We start from the raw sequence: 17,579 nt of genomic DNA, 5'->3' as shown, positions 1-17,579 counted from the left end.
GCCCAGGAGTTTTGGGTGAACTCCATATTAAACTTGTTGTGTTTATATGTGTTTGTCTATTATGTTCTTTAACTACTTCATTGTCTATGTATTTCGAAATCTTATCAATCCATTGCACAAAGTAACATAGGCATATCCATGCACATGAGTCTGTAATACCTTAATAATTGTCTATATCTCATTAATAGATCATGCATCTCAAACCAAAAACAGATTGAATTACCTAAGTGTCTAGTCAAAGGCCAGTTGCCTTGACCAAGACTTCAAGTCCTCGTTTCACTGGCACTAAACATTTGATGAACTGCCTGGCTAACTTTTGAGCATTGATCCTTTTTGCAGGATGAGTCCTAGCTGCTTTCCATGTCAAAAGTTTTCTATTCTTTCTCTTCAAAGCATCATTTTGAGCGAAGAGTCTCAAGTTACTATCATGCAACTAATCATTCACTCCTCTGACATAGTGAAACAATACCTTAAATTTATGAGCCTGATCTTTGAGTTTACCAATCCTTTTCTGGAGTCTGATCAACTTAACTCTTATGTTCTCTTCTTCTTCAAAAAACGATGTCCTTGCTGGAGCTGTAAGAGCTGTGGATTGTTGGGAAGGAATTCCTCCAGGAATTTGACTTACACTATGTTTAGGTGAAGAGAATTGTTGTTGTTGATTCGCTGAAGTCTGTGTGGAAGTATGTAAATCCTAGGCAATGTCATCGGGAATTTGGGACTGCAATGGAGGTGAAGGAGACTGAGGGAGAGATAATGGAGATTGAGCAACGAACTCTGGAGATGAGGTTACAAACACTTGTTGAGGATTGGCAGCTCGAAATGTAGATGAGGTGTGAGGAGGTTTTTTCATGCTTCGAGTCCTTCTTCTACCTTGTATAGGAGTTTTTATAGTAGGAGCTGAAGTTTTGTGATCAGGAAACAAGGTTCTCCTAACCTTGTTCTTGGGCTGGTGACTTTGTTGACCTGTTGAGGGAATTTCAACTGGCTCATTTATGGAGGTTAAGGTCTCCCTTCCCCTTTTCTCCTTTTGCTTCTTTTCTAACTGTATCTTTGAGGGCTCAGCTGCTTAGCTAGAAGAGGGATCAGGAATTTTAAAATTCTTGGAAGGAGGTGACATAGAATGGGTAAGAGAAGTGGGGGAAGTAGGGGTACTTTGTGAGGTAGGTGCATGGGTTTCCCACCTAGACTTCAAGGTTCTACTAATATGCCTCTATCTCCACTTGACCTATGTCTCTTCTCATGGAAATTTCTCTATGAGAAAGTCTTCCCAGGACTTCTTTCTCTTACTTAATTTAGCCACAATCAAAATTTTAATCAAACTCTGACGGTAGAGGGAAGTCTGTGGTTTCTCACCCTCAGAATGCACTCCCCTCGCCATCTTGTGGGGGATTAATTTCAAGAAAATGCGGAATATTTATGAAGTAGCCCTCTATAAAATGCATCAACAGCCTAATATGATATATAGAAACGATGTCGTACCTTCCTTCGCAGGCTAAGAAACGTTGGATTATAGTTAACAAGGGATGCCATTGATCCTAAATGCAGGTATGCAAGACTCATTTGGCCCAACTTAGTGACTGATAAGCCAGTTTTTGAAACGCTACACAATTGGGAATGTGCAACTGGCCGCCCTTGAAGAAATGCTCCCCACTTTAAGGTAGCCCCGTTTCTTCGCCGAGAGATTGCTCTGTGATCTTGAGTTGCAAGTTTCCAACTTTGGCTCTCTTCCCATCAAACGTTTGGGCAAAGGCCAAAGAAACTGCATCATTGCACCCCTGAAACTTTTGGAGAAAAACTATCCATCCCTTCCTTCGATGCCTCCCTTACAATACTGATATTCAAGGGTCCACGAAAACTAGACAAATGTTGTCTCATGCTTATCCACAACCATGGTGAAATCATGAGTGCACTTGTAGAATTCACTGGCATAGACAAGTGATCAACTGAACTAATGAACTGACTCTCTTATATAAAATATCACTCCACAATTAGCTCCTAATCGAAGTTATGAGACACCCTTGCGGTGAGCACAATTCGTATGGAGTGACTGTGAATAAATAGAAACGATGCAGCAATTAAAAATTTGAGAATGGAACTTAAGGTAATGCACTTATAAAGGAATGTGCATTTCGTGTTGGAGTCATGACCATCGAGAGCAATAATGCACTGGCCACCTTCTGGAGTGAAAGGTGTCAATCATTCATCATTACGGCATCATACCTATGATTAAAGCCAACAAAGGACCACTGATATGGAATAGACTCAGCGCCGATCTCAACCAAAGATTGTTCATCTCATCATACTAACACCTGTGTGTACTCTAAGGAATAATACCCTGCATCCAGCCCACGGATCGGTGTATTTCATGCCCATCAAGGGAAATCATGCCCAAATTATGAATATATGTGAGGAAAGGATAAGGATCATAATCATGAGGAAGCCAAAATGGAAAGTGGTTTGATCAAATCTAGGAATACGTTAGGAAGTGGGGGTGAAAATAGGAATAGAGACCAGATTTTTAGGAAATTAGGTTAAATACAGTTACATTTGGTGAGCATTAGAAATATACGAGACCAAATTAGGTAAGATAAGTGCCATACATGTGTCACTGTAACGATCTTGGGTATAGAAGATAGTGTGAATGCCTTCTAGATCCATCAATTGAAACATGTTCCCTCATTGTGCAAAGAACATTGATTTTTGCAGTGAACTAAGAGATCCAACATCTGACGAGACTTCTTGGTGCTTTAGCAGTAGAGTTTACATATATTTGAGAGAATGATATGTTTTAAGAGACTGATGGTGCTTCTGTCAAGATTAGCACTTGAACCTTCATATTATTACAAATATTGTAGAATCTTGAAACAAACTGATTCTCAGGAAAACTCTAGCCCAACATTAAGTACTTGAGAAAAAAACCAGTTAAACATAGGAAATAGAACATAGATCTATAATTGTTTTGACAAATTGGTGCCAAATCTGTTGTGGGATAGCACTAGAACCTTGTCTATCATCTCATGGTATTTTTACCAGGTCTAAGATGATAACTGCCTGGGGCATTTCTTATTTAGGGAGCTGGAAATTTTCAGAAAGAGATCTCCAAGGGGGCTTCTTTTTTGTAATTATTCCCTTGGGCCTGGAAAAGAATAATTCAATTCCCAAAGGATCCCTAAAATACCACTACTTTATTTTTTTAGCGAGCCGAAAGTAGTTTGTGCTTGAGGCATTCATGCTTAGAGAGTCTGAATTTCCCATAGTAGACTCCATGGAGTTTCCTTTCCATAAACATTTCCTTGAGCCCGAAAAAGAACAATTCTATACTCAAGGAATCCCTAGACTAATACTGGTCCATATCATTTTGCGAGCCTGGATCAGTCAATGCTTGGGAGCTTCATGTTTAGAGAGTTTGAAGGCCTCCAAAGAAGACTCCACAAGTTCCTTTTCCATAAGTAATCCACCAAGCCTGGATAAAGGAATAAACTTGCTCCTGGTGAATTCCTACCTTATTCTACAAGGGTTGTGGGGAGAACCACCTGTAAATATGAAAAATAGTAGCCCACTGGGATATATATATATATATATATATATATATATATATATATATATATATATATATATATATATATATATATATATATATATATATATATATATATATATATATATATATATATATATATATATGCGTAAATAAATATAAAGAAATTAATCAACTGAACCAACAAGGGGCTGGTCATTTGAATGAATCAGCTCTAACCCTGGATCCTTTCATACTTTTTGCAAAAACTGATCACGTGAAAGTGGTTTGTGATAAACTTTAAAACGATGACCATTGACTACAAAAGAATTCTTATTATCATTGATAGTACAAATATGAACTGAACTGTTATCAAAGACTTCATCTACTTCATATGGTCCTAACCATCTGGTAGAAAATTTACCTTTAACATGCTTAAACTTACTATCATATAATAAGATCTAGTCACCTTGGCGAAAAACTTTCTCCTTGATAAATTTGTTGTGCCATCGAGCTCTTTGGCTCTGCACCAACGCGGTTCTATGGTAGGCATCTTATCGAATTTCGTCAAGTTCATTCAATTGCATCAGCCTCTTCTCTTGAGCTTCATTTAGATTCATGCCCAAATGGGTAGCAGTCCTCAATATTTTTACTTGGAATTCAACGGGCAAGAGCACTTGTTTACCATGGACTAACTCATAAGGTGTGTGTCCTATCACATTTCTCCAAGTGATCCAGTAAGCCCATGTTGCCTCCAGTAACTTATCCGCCCAATCCATATGATGTAGTTGAATAGTTTTTGTGAGGATGGATTCCAAAACTTTGTTCATGGACTCCACTTGCCCATTAGCCTGGGGGTGGTAAGGAGTCAATTTGCGATGCTTAATTTGATACTACTCTGTGAGTGCCTTGACAAAATTTGATGTAAATTGTGTACCTTGGTCAATGACGATTACACGAGGCACACCGAATCTCGTAAAGATGTCCTCGAACAAAAATTCTACTAGTGCCTTTTCAGTGGCAGCATACAATTCTTTTGCCTCCACCCACTTCGTGACGTAGTCAGTGCACACCAATATATATTTTTTCCTCTTTAACATTGGGGAGATGGACCCTACAAAGTCCAATGCCCACTTCTTAAAAGTTTCAATGGAAATTTGTGGTTTAAGAGGCATTTCATCGGAGGCAACTGGTCTCCCCATCCGTTGGCAAGTGCCACAACTCAAAACAAACTCCTTGGCGTCTTTAAAAAGTGTATGCCAATAGTATCCAGTACGAAGAAATTTGTATGCAATCCCTTTATCAACAAAATGGCCACCACAAGGCTCATTATGACTAGCTCTCAACACATCATACATTTCATCTTCCCGCACACACCGCCTCATAATCAAGTTTGGTCCAGTATAAAATAGATCCCCTTCAATACAAGAGAAATTAGCACTACGCTGCACTATATTATGTTTTTCTTGGGCTGACATGTTTTGAGGTGGTTTCCCTGATACTAGAAAATTGGTGACATCAACGAACCAAGGATTAATAGTAGAAATGGAAAATAATGCTTAGTCTAGAAATTCATCAGGCACTGGTGTTAGCATGCTTCCCTGCACAATGTTCAAATGAGATAAGAAGTCAGCTGCCAAGTTATCCCTTCCAGGCCTATCAATTACAGTTATATTGAATTCTTGTAAAAGCAATAACCATCTGGTTACCCTACCATTAGTAATAGTTCTATTCATTAAAAATCTAATAGCAGAATGATCGGTATAGACAAATTTCTCATAACTAGTAATATAATGCCTAAACTTTCCTATAGCATGCACAACTGCTAACAGCTCTTTTTCAGTGACCGTATAATTTAATTTAGCAAGAGAAATATTTTTGCTGACAAAATAAATAGCATAGGGAAATTTATCCCCCCTTTGTCCCAAGATCGCTTTCAGTGTAGTATCTGAAACATCTGTACAAATATGAAAAGGTAAGAACCAATTTGGCCCTCTTAATACCAGAGCAGTGGACAACTTTTCCTTTAGTACCTAAAAATCCTATTGACAGTCAACATTCCATACAAATTTAGCATCTTTAGTTAACAATTTAAATAATGGTGGTGCAATTCTAGTGAAATTCTCAATCAATCGTCGATAATAACCTACGTGCCCTAAAAAAACTTCTTACCTCTTTTTGCAAACTAGGAATAGAGATACGTGAGATTACCTCGATTTTTGCTAGATCAACTTGAATTCCTTATAGTGACACGTGATAGCCTAGAACAATCCCTTTAGTTTGCATCATCTTACATTTATCACTACTAAGGGCTAGATTAGCTTCTTGACAACGAATCAATACTTTTTCTAGATTTTCCAAAGCCCGTGAAAAGTCATCTCCATAAACTGTGAAGTCATCCATATAGACCTCCACACAATCATGGATCAAATTAGAGAAAATGGCAAGTATAACTCTTTGAAAAGTAGCGGGGGCATTACAAAGACTAAAGGGGAGGACTCTATATGCATAATTACCCCAAGGGCATGTAAAAGTAGTATTCTCTTGGTCTTCTTCGACTATTTTTATTTGATTGTAACTGTTGTACCCATGTAGAAAAGAAAAATACTTCTTACTTGAAAGCGTGTCGAGGACTTGATCAATGAAGGGCAGTGGAAAATAGTCATGCAATGTGGCCTTATTTAATTCTCTGTAGTCATGCCACTTGCCATTCTTCTTTGGAACCACTGCCTTATTTAATTCTCTATAGTCAATGTAGATATGCCACTTGCCATTCATACTCATCAATGACTGCATTTTTTCTGTAATCAATCCTGTACCGATATGTAAGATTTTTACTTCAAAAATTTCTACAGGTTCTGTGGTGGGTTCATGGCTTTCCTCCATTGCTGTAAAAGAGGCGAAGATAGTTGGATGGAAAGTTTCCTTAAACTCATCACTAAACACATGCTGATAACCATTAAAAGTGATAGGATAATCGATACAAGAGGTATCAGCTAAAAACTGATGCAAAACATGTTCATCAAAATGCTCCTAGAGACCTCTAGATTGATTTAATGACAAAAAAGGAAACATACAATCTTCGTCTCCATATGGGTTTTCGAGCCATAATGGTACTTCAGTAGTTGTCTGAGCAGGGGGGGAAATAGACAGAGTTTGGTTGTGGGGACCATTAGAAATAATCATTTCTCCATTTCTACATCCTATGACGGCATCAACAATTTCCAGCCACAGTCATCCCAGAACCACAAGGTGTCCGGGCCTAGAGGTTTTCAGAGAAATGACAATGAAATCTATGGGATATTACTAAGAAGAAATAGTGACCACTATGTCCTCTAGGGTTCCCATTGGTTTGACGACGGATTTGTTTGCCATTTCTAGAAGGATAGGGGTGGATTTAAGTCCAGGTAGCTATAAACATGTCATTGTTTCATAGGTCATTACATTTATTTTTGCTCCTAAATCTACGAGGGTATTTGGCAGAAGTACTCCGTTTATCTCAATGGTGACAATAGGATTCCCAGGGTCATTGTACTTCGTAGGCATGTCGGAAATCATAGTGGACATTTGGCTTATGATTTTGACGTTCTAGTTCTTATGCCTCTTTCTCGCCGATTTATTAATGCAGAGATCTTTGACAATTTTGGTGTAAATATGAATGTCTCTAATTTCTTGTAAAAGTGGAATTTTAATGTAGACATTTCTTAGTTCGTTTTCCAAATCATATTCAAGCGGGATCTCTTCTTTCTTTACAATTAGTCTTTCCAGGTATGGTGGTTCATTTGATTCTTCTTTCTGTGGTTGTTGTTGTTTTTCGTTTTGCAAATGGTTTTCGGATGATGTGGAGGGCACCTCTTCCTGGATAACAATAGCTAATTTTCCTTTGTTAACTGTCTTTCCTGATCATAATTGGATTTCATTCATAGGAATGGTGGTGATCATATATGTAGGAAAAGGTTGAATATCAATGTTTTTCACAGGTTGAGGTAGCCTATTATGACTTGGGTTAGGTACGGGTTGTGCAGGCAACAATGTAGGTCGGGGTGGGTTCAAGGTAGTAGGTGCCTATGAGGATGATGGGTTAGAAGGTGCAGGTAACAACTGATGCAAAGGAGGTGGTGGCAGCGTGGGTTGTTGATACATGTTAGGGTTATGCCCTTGCTGATAAGGTTGCATGGTTGGATTATATGAGGTACTTGGCATGTTTGGGTAAGGCGCATAGAATTGGGTTTGGGGTTGATAAGCATTGGTATAGGGTTTTACCCTACAATTCTGGTTCTAGGGAGTGTTTGTGGTTGCAGAGTAGCCCAAGGAGGGTAATATGTTTGGAAGGTCCAAGGCTGAATCTGACCATAACCTTGGGAATTTGGATCTAGAAACACATTCTGACTCTGGCCTCTCCAGATGGGCCTTTTGGTGGCTTGATATTGGTCAATGGTTTCAGCGTTCCCTTTGTAGATAGCCCGTAAGTCGGGAAGTGATGGAAACTTCTCGGTTGGGTGTTCAAGAGTACAGATTCCACAAATCTCAATGGCATTTAAAGGACATTCCCTATCTGGATGTTTGCACCTACACTTAGGAAAAAAGACTTCCATGGCTACTTTTTCGGCCTCTTGTTTTTATTTGATTTTCATAGTGTCTAGTTGGTCACTAAGTGTGTTGAGTCTATCAATTTAAAAATTTTCTAATAAGTTTCCAAGTTTGACTCTCAAATTAGCATTAGCCATAGTTTTCTTTAGAACATAGTCTCTAGAATTATCTTTAAGTTCGCGAAGCTTTTTGCCTACTTTAGCTTGGCTCCTAGAATAAGTACAAAAAAGCTTGACTACTTCAGAAAATGGCTTCTTACAGATGTCCCCACCACTAAGAAGTTTTAATTTTTCAATGTAGTCATCCCTCAGCCCTTTTAGGAACACATTTTTGATAGTCTTTTCCTCTAAGTTTGACCCACGATATTTGTAAAAATTATATAGGAATCGTTCAAGATACTCCTATATGTTTTCTTCTTCTATTTGTTGCATCCTAAGGATATCGTTGATGTCCATACTCTTACAAAAATCTTGATACCTTTTAAGGAAGACTGATTTCATGTCATCCCACGAGTATATAGTGTGTTCCCCTAGACTCATGAGCCATCTAAGGGCTGCATCTTTTAAAGTGGAAGGAAACAATTTAAGTTTATGTGCATCTTCATAGTAATTATAATTGCGATATAAAATATCGAATTCAAAAATAAGTGCATTGGGATCTTCAAATGATTTACTGTAGAATAGCGGAAGAGATGCCATTGGGATGTTTTTCATGTTGATGTTGCGAGTCACATCTAGAATAGGGAATATGAAGGTAGTCTCCTCATCATCTTCTGCTGGTCCTCCCCTTGGTCCTTCTGGGTTGTTTCCTCCAAAGAAGATAACATTGCATCAAGGGCCTTCTTCCTCTCCATGGTGTTCTTCGTTGTTTCTGTTCTCCCTGTCTTGGTGGTCCATATTTGCAATGGGCACCTGAAGAGGTTTGTTGATTGTAGTGTGAATATGAGGTACTAGAATACGGTTGATGTTGGTTTATTGCACGTCCACATTATCTTGCAACTCTACTAGTTCTTCTTCCTCGATCCCTTCGATGTTGTCAAAGACAACCTGTTGAATGGTCTTTTCTCCTTGATCTAAGAATTCTCGATCCGAAACCAGGTTGGTATCAACACTTCCTCCTTCTTGTCTCAGTCCTGCATATCAATTAGCAGCATTAATAAGAGGTATATTAACTGATCCAAAGGTTGCAGGAAATTTAGAACTAGAAATAAATCTACCCTTACTATCTCTAGGTCTACCTGTACTCCTACGCATAAAGATAAAGGAAATAGAAACTCAAGAACAAGCAGTAATCGGTCAGACTTTGGAGCAACCCCACAAAAGTGGATGTGTGGCTCTTCACTCACATCTTACCATACACTCTCCACCTTGTGACAGTCCTGCAAGATCTTGAAAATGATAATAATGGTTACCTGAATAAGAAATTACAACTTCCCTGGCAACGACGCCAAAATGTTGAGAGTTTTAATGGGTGTATTAATTCTCCTCCATCTATATGTCAATCTGGGCTCATAGACATGAGTTTTACTGTGCTTTCTAAATTTAGTTATTGGTCAGAGTTCTAATGGTTTCCTTTATAAAATGATTTAACTGAATCTAACACACAGTTCATCCAATTCTAGCAAGCAAAATCAATAATCAAATTTTAACTTTGAAACTCTTAATGAATCTGTACTTTAGAACTATTATACTTAAATGAAATCCCACTCTGAATCACATGATCTATGCTAAGAAAAAAATTATGATTAAAATACTTTATCAAATAACTCAAATCCCATGAAAACCATAAGAAACCTTAATTCTGTTACCTATGCTACTCTTGAATGAAAAGTTTCAAATTCTAATCTACTTCAAGCATGTTCGAAAGGCAAGTAGACTTGAAACTAAACTTTTCAAAGGTAACTTCAAATATTTAGGACTCTATGATAAGCTTCACTCTTGGGCACAACTCAGAAGAATTTCCAACTAAAAACCTATTTCAATCATCTTGCTTGTTTGACTAAGTACAAATCTAAATCCTATGCCTAAAATTAAGAGGACACAATAACTTTCAATCTGCTATCAAACCCTCGCTTAACAAAATACAATCTTCTAGCATTCAATCATCATGAAAGGAAAACTTAACTAAATGAGATGCCAACTCTTCTTATCAAACCAATGAAAGCTTGTCTTCAAACTGATAAACCTATGTCACTCCAAACCTATACTCTGTTTCAAAACAATAGAAATTTGAGTTAAAAGTAATCTTCTACTTGATCCAATCAATCAAAGAGAGAAGTGATCCTCCAATAACTAACTATTCTTCAGCTTTGTTCTGGAAATCAATTTTTAATGCTTAAGACATGCTCTGCTTTTTTGCAAGTTATGGATGGAAAATAGGGAGTCGAATCAACTATCTCGGCAACTCAATTATCCCAATCATTATAAAACCAAGTTCAATTGAAAGTTCTAGGATTTTTATGCTAAGTTTCAATGATATTATGAGATCGATCAATCGATACTCCAAACTGTGAATTATAATTTTCTTGTTGCATAAACCTCACACACACCATTCATTTAGTATTTATCGAGTTCAAATAAGTATTTGTAATCGGACTTTTATGGAGAAATTGAGATGATCGTTGTGTAATTCACTCAGAAAGGCATGCGTAAAGGCTTGTGGTTTGGGTTGTGCCTACGATTGGGAAAAACTGATGTGTAACAAGAGATGGAACAATCACGCAGAGGCTATGAAAGGCATTTTGGATTAGAAGCAAAGAATCAAAGCTATCAACATGCTGGGTCGAAGGCGAAGTGAACAGATGTCATTACATTCACCGTTAATTCATTTTAAAAACAGAGAGTGCCTAAAAAGAAATCAAAGGAATGATTTTTTTTTTGAGATCAACTTGTAGTGAATGCGCAATCCAATCAACTATAAATTCTAATTAATCTACTCATTCGCCATATAACCAAATCCAACCTTATGAAAACTAGCTCACTCAGAGACCAAAGCAAGATATGCCAGAATGCCAGAACGTTGTTATGTAAACAAAATGAATTCAGAAGCTCTAGAAACAAATTAACACAATCAATCAAACGATGGAAACTAGATTTAAATTCTTTCCAGAACAATTTAGAGAAATGAATTAAAACTTAAAGCAATCAAATCAACTACTAGCTACAGGATTAAATTGCCCAGTGGTGGTGGGCCCTTGCCACTACCAGGTATGAAACTTACAGTAAAATGAAGGGGATCAGATAACTATATCAAACATTTATATCTCTTGCAATCACGATTTCTTCTTCAATGCAAAACCAAGGCAAAGATCATTTCCATTGATAAATCTCAGTAGAACAATAGTAAAACAACAAAGTTTAGATTCCTCAGTCTGTATGCATGTGTCTATCCTATTCTACATTGTTTCTATAGGATTTATAATCCAATTTACATATTACAATTAGTAAAAATCAAATCATGGAGATGCCAATCAGATTTCCATTCTAATCAAGGCTTAGCAACGAATAATTTGCTATACAAGATCTAAATGATAATACTGAATTCTATTTTGGAAACTGAAAGACGGATATGTGTAAGAAGCATCGATCTTCCTCATTTAATTTGATGAGATCACGTTGACCATCTTTCTCATCCTTAAGTGAAAATCTTCAAGTGTAATTTCCTAGAGTGCAATTCTGGATTGCTACCTTAAGTGCAGTTCCTTCTTTGAGTGCAAAATTCTCTTTTGATGCAGAAGTCCTAGGTCCTGGTGAGAGAAATATTCACATCTATCACCCATAATGATTAGTAAACAAACAAGCACACATTCAACTACCTAAGTTTGATCATCAAAATATATAAAACAACACCTTTTGTAATGCTTTTACCTTGGATGGGAATTAGGTATAGTCCAGGCACAAGGAGGTCAAAATGACATGAAAAGAGTTCAACTGTATGTTAAAACAGGGAAAAAAGTACTATGAAAAGTGTATGAGCAAAGACAAAAATGGGGTCCAACAGTCACGAAGAAGCTAACTATTGGAAGCTTCATCCCGAGATGAAACCAAAGAAATTCATCAACAAAGGAAAAAAAAGATAATTGTTGTCATTCAAGAGGATTTGGGATATGATTTGGGTGATGAGACCAAAATTACAACCATGGGTATAAAAGGAAACGAATCCATTGCTAGCACTAGTATATCAAATTGTCACACTAGCACTCCAAATGAAGAAACAAGGATTGAATCATTTCATGTGAGGGTAATCTCAAAACATACAAAATCGACACACCTTTTGATGGTGGGTCTCAAGCCAACTTTATATCTGCTGACCTAGTAAAAAATAATTAATCTTGAAACCATTTTACATCCCAAGCCATATCCCTTGGGTTGGATATGCAAGGACAAAAACTTACAGTTTACAAGAAAATGTATTCTTTAGTTTGCAATCACAACAAAATTCATTGACAAAGTTGAATTAGATGTTGTATTGCTTGATGTATCAGGGATTTTTTTGGGTAGTCCTTACCTCTATGAAAGAAAAGAAATCTTCTATCGTCATGAAAACAAATACCACTTGTTAAAATATGTTGTGGGCTATATTGTGAGAGCCCATCGCAAGAAATTAAATCTTTCATTAGTTAATGTAGGTAAAATGAAAAGACTAATGAATTCAAGCAAGAATTTATTGCTTCTTATGATCAAACCCAATGCTTATGTTGATTATGAAGCGTTTGATGGTTGTAATTCAGAATTGAAAATTGATTTGGTTGATGTTGTTAACCATGATGATGAGGTATTTCAAAAAGAAAAGGGATTTCCTTCCAAGAGGAGAATCCAACGTGAAATACCATTGCAACAAAAGTGTCTTCTTCCTAACATTGACATGCACTGGATGTCAAGAAGGGAAAGTGAAGAAATAACAAAGAAAATCCATGGGTTGTTGAACAAAGGGATCATCTGACCATCTCCATCACCATGCGGTGCACCTATTGTTGTGATGTCCAAGAAGAATGGATAGAATTTCATTAAATGGGACTCAAGAAGTGGCTTTCATCAAAGTAGAGTTGTTGAAGGAGACATATGGAAGACGAAATTCAAAACCAAGTAAGGTTTTTTTGAATGGCTCGTTATGCTTTTTGGTCTTTTCCATGCTCCTACTATGTTCATGCATATGAAGAAAGATGTATTGAAGCCATTTCTAGACATGATAGTCTACTTGGATGAAATTTTCATTTTCAAAAAGTTTCATTATGAACATGTCATGTGTGAAAAAGAAATACTTGATGTCGTATATCAAGAACATTTTTTATTGAAGATGTCAAAGTATATGTTGGATAAAACTTCTTTGATGTAATTGGACCATAATATAGGAGAAGGTGAGCTAAAATTAGATCTCTCCAAGATTGATGTCATTATGGATTGGTCGATGCTCAAGATAGTCATTTGGATAAGAGGGTTTTTGGGAGTAGCTCAATGTTTCAAGAAATATTTTTTTAATTTTTCTTCTATTGTAGCTCATTTGCATTCTTTGGCAGTTGTGCGAAAGGTCTTCCAGTGGGGAGGCAAACTGTTGGGTGTGGAGCCTGATTATCTTCTTTATTCATAGGTATCACAACATTGACCCCAGTTCGTAATGTGCTGGTAGCGCTGCCTGTAATATTTGCACTGCAAGGGGGGTCCAGGGGGGGAAACAACGATATTTAGGAGTCCCCCCCCTGGCGGGGCTAGATCGGGGGTAGTGCCCCCAAAGCTAAAAATAGATGTAAAATTTCCTTGTAAAATTTTGTAATTTTGTTGTTAATCTGGGCCGTTCATTAGGCGGAGATCTGACGGTAGAAGTTATGTTTAATTTAGGGTTTTTTTTCCCTAGAAGGAAATCCCTCACGATATATGAGGGAATTGTATGGCATCTATGTAGATATGTGTTCTAAGGGAGAAAGAGAGAGGAGATTGTGCGAGAGCAAAGAGGGAATTACAACGAATCTACCGTAGGTTGTATCTCTTCAGTTTGTGGGATAATATAAAAGGAAGGACTGGTTGTTTCCCATGGACGTAGCCCAAACTGGGTGAACCACATATATTTGTGTCTCTCTCATTTTATGTGTTTTCTCTATTTATATTTCTGCAATATATTTTATGTGTTCCATTCCTCTCTAATATATAATTTTCTAACACAAACAACAAGAGGCATTTGATGCTTTGAAACAAAAAATCAATTCAACATTTATAATTTCTCTTCTATACTTGAAAAATTCATTTGAGTTTAAGGTTGATGTATGCAATTGTTCCATGGGCGCAGTCTTTATGCAATGTGGTAAGCCCATTTCATTTCATTCAGAAATTTTCAATGGTCCAGTGTTTAAATTGTAGCGACAAAGACACTTTCATTGGATGGGTTTTCTTCTACTATTCCACTTGTTAGGTCCCTATAATACTACTGATGCCCCCATTACTATTGTAGTTGTATCCCTTATTAATATTGTTGTGCCCCTATTGTCCCCATATTGTTATTACTGTGCCCCATAGAATCCCTCTATTGTTATTTTTGTGCCTTTATATTATTATTGATAGGTTGGCTTGGTTATATTGTGACCCCTTAGACTCCTATTTATAGAAAGGAGGTTTTTCCATTTGTATCATCCAAGAATTGTTCATTTGTGTAATGTAAAGGAGGTTGCCCCCTCGAAGAGGCTGAATTCTAAGGTGTTCAACTATCTTTTCTATCTTTTTGTGAGTTGGTTTCATAACATTTTATACAGAAGCATCCAGAACTACTCAAGCTTTGAGGACAACACTTTTTTGAAGGAGAGGGGCATGTTAGGTCCCTATGATACTAGTGATGCCCCCATTACTATTGTAGTTGTATCCCTTATTAATATTGTTGTGCCCATATTGTCCCCATATTGTTATTACTGTGCCCCATAGAATCCCTCTATTGTTATTTTGGTGCCTTTATATTATTATTGATAGGTCGGCTTGGTTATATTGTGACCCCTTAGACTCCTATATATAGAAATGAGGTTTTGTCATTTGTATCATCCAAGAATTGTTCATTTGTGTAATGTAAAGGAGGTTGCCCCCTCGAAGAGGCTGAATTCTAAGGCGTTCAACTATCTTTTCTATCTTTTTGTGAGTTGGTTTCATAACATTTTATACATAAGCATCCAGAACTACTCAAGCGTTGAGGACAACACTTTTTTGAAGGAGAGGGGCATGTTAGGTCCCTATGATACTAGTGATGCCCCCGTTACTATTGTAGTTGTATCCCTTATTAATATTGTTGTGCCCATATTGTCCCCATATTGTTATTACTGTGCCCCATAGAATCCCTCTATTGTTATTTTGGTGCCTTTATATTATTATTGATAGGTCGGCTTGGTTATATTGTGACCCCTTAGACTCCTATATATAGAAATGAGGTTTTTTCATTTGTATCATCCAAGAATTGTTCATTTGTGTAATGTAAAAGAGGTTGTCCCCTTGAAGTGGCTGAATTCTAAGGCGTTCAACTATCTTTTCTATCTTTTTGTGAGTTGGTTTCATAACACCACTTGGTCAAAAGGAATAAGAAAGATATAAGTGAAAAGTTTGTTGACGTACTTTCTAGGCCTATTGTTTGTTTAACTACTATACTCAAGCATCATTTTGTTTTGCGTGAAAGTTATGTTCAACAAAATACATACTTTCAAGATGTACATTCAAGCTTGAGTCAAGGGAATCAAGTAGAGGAATTTGTTTACCATTTGGATCATAATGTCTTGTATCATTGTGGTAATAAGGATGTTTCTACTGATAGTAACATTGACAAAGCCAAAGATTTCATTGAATGACTCCAAATGGTACATCAAATAGTGCAAGATAAACTTGAAAAGAGCAAAGGCAAGTACAAATGAAGGCACGATAAGCATCATGTAGATCACAAGTTCTAAGTTAGTGATGAATGGATCAATATTAGAAAGGTGAGGGAGCTATACCCTCACCTGCTAGACAACTGAAAGTGATATTTTTGGGTCCAAAAGACTTCTAGTGGGGAGGAATGATTAGGTGCTTAAAAAATAGCTCAAATTTAAAAGTTGTTGGATTGGTGTGGAACCTAGACGATTGCATAGTGATTGTCATCCTAAATCTGGCGCAACTCGTTTCACGCAAAACGGATTCCGTATGACTCTAGAAACGCGTTTTGTTCACTTTCCCAAATAGGGGAATTTTCAAAAGAAAAGGACAACCCAGTCAGTAGTCCGTACTACTAACGTGGTTCTGAATGGGTAGGTGATGTGGACGTTGACTTGGTCAATGGGCTCCTCATTTAATTATATCATGCCAAGTGGCACATTTGTACTAGTCGTATTTTAGTGGTTTTGATTGGTTGAAAGAGTGGCCAACCACGGGCTGACACGTGGACTTACCAGAGGCAGCCACGTGGCAGCTCAAGAGGCCACCAAAAGTTTCTCTATAGTCTAGGCAGAGGAAGTGGGGGTTGAAACCGTGACCTCCCAACACACAACAGAGTCAACTGCCATTGCACCACGCAGATGTTTCTTAACCATATGGATTGTGTGTTCTTTATAAATTTAATGTCGTGGAGTTTGGAGTTTGGGCCAGCCTGCGGACTTAACCACCATGTGAACATCGTTGCCTAGCTGCTAACAATTATGCAACCACTGGAAGAAAGGGGCTAGCGCCGGAAGCTAGCCCCTAGGCACATGGCCCTTCATATGACCTTAATTTCTACATTTTTAGGCCTCGATGGCCAAATTATCTGCTTGACAAATCTGCCCAAATTCCGGCGGATTTGGTGGCTAGTTAGCGGGAATTAGGGCAAAAATGAGGGTTCGGTACCGAATTTTGGGAAATTTGTGGAGCGAATAGTGGAGAAACTAGGATAGGTCATAAATTCTCCAGTTTTCAACCAAATTGGGAGAAAAAAGAGGCTAGATGGCCGTTTTTGGATATTTTGGATTGAATGGAGTAGGTTGCATAATCATTTGAGAATTTTAAACACATGGTTTTACACATTTTGAGCATAATAGAGAGGCCCAAGCCATTGGAAGCTGGACCAAGGAGACGTAGCCTAGGAGGGGTGAACTCCTTCATCATTTTCCTGTTGTGATGTGTTTTTGGTGATGTTATGTACATTTATATGATGTTTTTCAGTTTCTTATTTATGTTAAATTTCTCATAAAATTAACATAAAAACTCGTTTTCACTTGCAATAAACTCATGAATCCTTAAGCACATGAATAACATTTTGTTTATAATCTGAGGAGGATCTTAGCCCATCAAAACTAATATTCCTAATCAGGTCACCAAAATAAACTATGTACCCAAAGCTTCAGAAACTGGATGTCTTTGAGTACAAAGCGTATGGAAGCTTAGTGTGTGATGCAAGTGAGCATGCAAAGTGTGATAAGATGTGGATATGGGGTGATCCTTTTCAATATCGTTTTAATTACACTAAGTGTTGATCATTCCTTGCATTGAGAAAGAAA

This window comes from Pinus tabuliformis, chromosome 2_2, assembly GCF_031772625.1.
Source record: "Pinus tabuliformis cultivar Carrire ecotype Pingquan chromosome 2_2, CPIR1, whole genome shotgun sequence".
In the NCBI taxonomy this organism is placed as follows: Eukaryota; Viridiplantae; Streptophyta; class Pinopsida; order Pinales; family Pinaceae; genus Pinus; species Pinus tabuliformis.
Note: the sequence above shows the minus strand (reverse complement) of the source record.